The sequence below is a fragment of the Echinops telfairi genome, unplaced genomic scaffold (genome assembly GCF_000313985.2).
Source record: "Echinops telfairi isolate 266 unplaced genomic scaffold, ASM31398v2 ScPeMD7_9;HRSCAF=40, whole genome shotgun sequence".
NCBI classification, from domain to species: Eukaryota; Metazoa; Chordata; class Mammalia; order Afrosoricida; family Tenrecidae; genus Echinops; species Echinops telfairi.
In genome coordinates, this window is record NW_022103906.1 from 79,295,033 (window position 1) to 79,299,408 (window position 4,376).

The window sequence follows — 4,376 nt, forward strand, 5'->3', positions numbered from 1 at the left end:
TTATGAATTGGGCAACCCCCGTGAAAGGGTTGTTTGACCCCCAAAGGGGTCACGACCCACAGGTTGAGAACCACTGACTTAGACTGTTACCCTTTCCCCAGCAGGAGCTCCTCCTCCCAGTCTCCCTCTTCTGGGAAAGGCATATCTTCATCAGCCGAACCGGAACATTTCCAGGGTATCCGTATCAGCCCATCTGCACTAGTGAGCGTGCTGTCCACCCTGGGAGGACAAGTCACTTCGTGCTGGTCTGGCTGTCCTTTCTTCTCAGGGGAATGGTAAGTTCCACATGGGGCATTTCATAGCTCCCCATGGTCTTCTCACAATGCTGGGGTCACCGGCTTAAAGCCACACACACAATTCACAGGAGACAAGTGTCTACAGAGAGAGACACACTCATACAAACCCACTGCAAATAGACCTCTCTGCTGCGAGGTGCCGTGAGGCTATGCCGGTGATCTTTCAAATACCACCAAGGTGGACAGGGATTGCAGAGATTCTAGTCCAGCGGTTCTCAACCTGTGGGTCAAAACCCCTTTCACAGGGGTCGCCCGATGCAAAACAGTAGCAAAATGACAGTTATGAAGTAGCAACAAAAATAGTTTTATGGTTTTTTTTTGGGGGGGGGTTCACCACAACATGAGGTCGTGGCATTAGGAAGGTTGAGAACCACTGTTCTAGTCTAAGACGGACTAGGAAGAAAAGCCTGGTGATCCACGTCCAAAAATCAGCTCATGTAAACCTTCGGGATCCCAATAGGACCCTGTCTGACCTGCTTGTTTTGGACATGCCATCGAGAGGGGTTCATCGCGGGAGGGCGGCGACATCATGCTCGGACCAGCGAGGGTCCGTGTGATGGACTGACTCAGTGGTAGCGGCAATGGCCTTGGGCATGCCATGCATCGGCAACATGAGAGAGGACCCAGCAACATTTTGCTCTGCTGCACAAAGGCCACCGTGAGAACTGACAGATGGTGGCTCTCTCTACTTGTCTGTCTTATCCGTCTGGGGGTCCATAATCAAAGAAACAAGCTAGAGAACACACCCCGGGAAGTCCCGGCATGAGGGGACTCAAGAGTCCCCCAGAGCCTGAGGAGGAGGTCTCCACCCCCTGCGTGGGTCGGATGAATGGGGGCGGCTGCCCCCATGCTAGGACTCCTGGGCGCCATCACTCACCTTTCCCCTGCCCGCTCCCTTCGTAGGCAGGTAAATGGCTGGTGGGGGTGGTGAAATGTCAGCGGCAGGTATTTTCAGATCCTGTTTGTGTCCCCCCCAAACTGTTTAAAGAAATGCGATCGACAACCGGGCAGCATCCACATTAACATTTATTTGAAAAGGGCATCACCAAGGCTCACTGGGAACAGCACGACTAATGATCCTGAAGGATGACTTTACTAAGGGTTCTTCTTCCTACGCCGCCCTCCCCTTCCCCTTCCCTGTTTCTAAAATAAAACTCATTCAACTCCGTGAGTTTAAAATACAGAAAACTGCCACAGGCACTAGCTCTGTATTCACATATAAATACGTCAGCTATTCTATACAGAGGCCGGTGATTACACACTATCGTACATACATGCACACAGGCACAAACACACACACCTATGGCCAGTGTGTGCCTGAATGGGCCTAGACATGGGACAGTGGAGGAGTTGCAGCACTTGTGGGTTTAAAACGCTGCACAGGGTCCACCAGCCCGGAATCAACGGCCGTAGAGGAAAAGTTTAGGGGGGACAGTGACAGAAAGACGGGTGCTCAGAGCACAGATCACTGCTCTCACCCAGCAAGGGCAGAGTTGGAATTGCCGCCCTGCATCCTCCTGACCACCCTCAGGCCGTCTTCTCCCCAAGCCCAATTTGGGACAAAAGGTCATTTTAACCCGAAGACTGGCATTCGTGGGGTGAGGGGTCAACAAACTGCCCTAAACCTTTGCTGGAGATGTGGGGAGATGCCCTGTGTCAGCAAGACCCGGCTGCCAAGTCTGAGTGATGGGGAGTGTGCCACTCCCTAGGTCACCTGTCAACCTATGAGAAATGCTCATGCCATCAGCTCAGGGCCCGTTCTTGCCCACAGACCCTCTGGCCACTGTCTGACGGTGACCAACAACCGGGCAAAGAGGCTCCTGTCTCCAGGACTTTCCCAGCACAGGTGTACCCTCTGTGCCAGGTACGGAACCTGGGCAGTGAGATGGCAACTGAAAGCTGGGGGGTCCTGGGCACCCGGTGGTGGCGGCCAGAGATGGGCTTGCGAGCCCTTTCAGAACCCCCAGGAGAGTTGATTCTGGTTACATTGACATGTGTCCTATGGGACCCAGGACACCCAGGGAAAAGGACCCCTGGCCCTTCTTCAAACACTTTCGGGGTCCTGGGTCCCAGCTTTTCACCGCTCACCCATTAGTCGCTGGGGCTGGGGTTGGGGGAGCCAGCAGGCAGCGAGTGCCGGGGAAGTTTGCTCCTTCTCTTCAAACCTGCCCAGGCACCTTCTCTGGTGACAAGAAGGCACAACTGAATGTGGCTTTAAAGTGACAGGGAAATGGGCCCAGACCCAGGCCCCCAAGAGCCCCATGGCCAGGAGGACAGAAGGTGCCTACAGGATCCCACTGGAACGCCCTTCTGCCGGCCTGCTTCTCCCGCCCTCTCCCTCTGGCAACTGGGTCAGACCTCGCAGTCAGGTGCCCACACGACGAGAGTCCTCCGTTTCAGAGCGGTGGGTTGGAGTGGGTCCGTGGGCTCCTTGGGAATCACTTTAATGACAGAGAAGGGTCGCCAGAAAAGGGGTGCCGGCCTCCAGAAAGCCTGCTGCCAGGCGGGAGAGGGTTAGGAAGACAGGTGCTGGGGCACCCTCCCCACCTCTAGAGTCCACCAAACCCCACCTCACTCTCTGCCCGGCCTTGTGGTGGGCGGAAGAGACTGTTTATCTGCCGTTTCCTGTCCACTCAAGGGAAGCCTCGCCTGAACCTTTCTCATGCGGACACCTGCCTGGCAAGAAGCCCCGTTGGACGCAGGTCAGCAGGCATCCTGGCATCCTAGTGAGTGTAATCATGTCACACGGAAATGGATAAGAGGGTCCCCCTCCAAAATGCCAGTACCCCAGAGGAAACACCTCGAAGAGGAGGCTAGGGCTGACAAGGGGGAACAGCAGGTTGAGACATGGCAGAATGGGGACCCCTGAGCCTTTGTCTTCTAGTCCCAGGAGAGGGGCTCTGGAGACAGAGGTATCCGATTCTCATGCAGGATCCAGGGAAATGACTCCTCGGTCCCCGAACCAGGGACCCTGTGGGCAACGCTCAGGGTAGAATTGCTGTGGGTGGGCATTAGTCACATGGGTACTAGGAGGAAGCTGGGCCGCCCGCTCCTCAGAGTTCAGCAGGGGGTGCCAAGATGGCCAGGCATGCTCTTTGCTCAGGACCCGGATGATTTTCTTAAATGTTTGTTCCCTAACGTTAAGTTGGACAAAAGCTGACTTTCAGCAATATCCAGCTTGGTGTCTTAGGAATGGGCTGTCGAAGAGACATCCAGGATCATGCTTGCGGCATCCAGCTGGGTGTAGGCCGAAACCCAGAGTCCAGCCAGACGGCGGCGGGGGCAGCAGAGGATGGGGCATTCAGAGCCATGAGCTGCAGCCCTGAGGTCGGCACCAGAGGGACCAGCCTCCTCTTCAGAGTAGAAGCAGCAGGGACGAAGGTCGGAGATGGCCGCTGCCCAGGGAATCTGGTGCACAGAGAATGGGGAAATGCAAATGCTGTTTCCTTCTTCTTCCTGTTTTGGAAAAGACATCTGTCCTCACAGATGGTGCGTGATGACACTCTCACTAGGTATCCGCTCAGAGGGATGTCCCGGGACTGCCCCTCCTCAGCACACACGGCCCTCTGGACCGCATCCCACACCGCCAAACGTGTCCCCTACACGGAGATTCTTCTGGGTCAGAGAGACAACCCACCTCGCCTCTTTTCAGAAGGTGGCACTGCGGCCATTCTCAGTGCACTGGGACAGGGAGCCTGTCAGTTCCCAAGGGCTTGGACACAGTTTGAGGAGGTGGGAAGGCAGGCCTGCTGGGGTGTAGGGCACCGGCGTGGGCAGTGGCCGGCCCTCGATGGGAGGTTTTGCCAGAGAGGGCTCAGGGAGGGGAAAGGGCACCTGGAGGAGGGGGCTAGCCTCTGCTGGGCTTTGCCCCAGCTCCCCCTCTGCACATGCTGCTCACACCAAGACAGGCAGATGCCTGAGGGGACCATGGAATGCCCAGGGACCCAGCGCCACTCCCAGGCCACAAGCTGGGTCCTCTGGCAGAGACATCCCGGACACGCCCAATGACGAGTAAAGACATGGCCGCATCCTCAGGTGGTACAGCCTCTTTCCTCCGGCAGTATCTCTGACGTTCTTCAG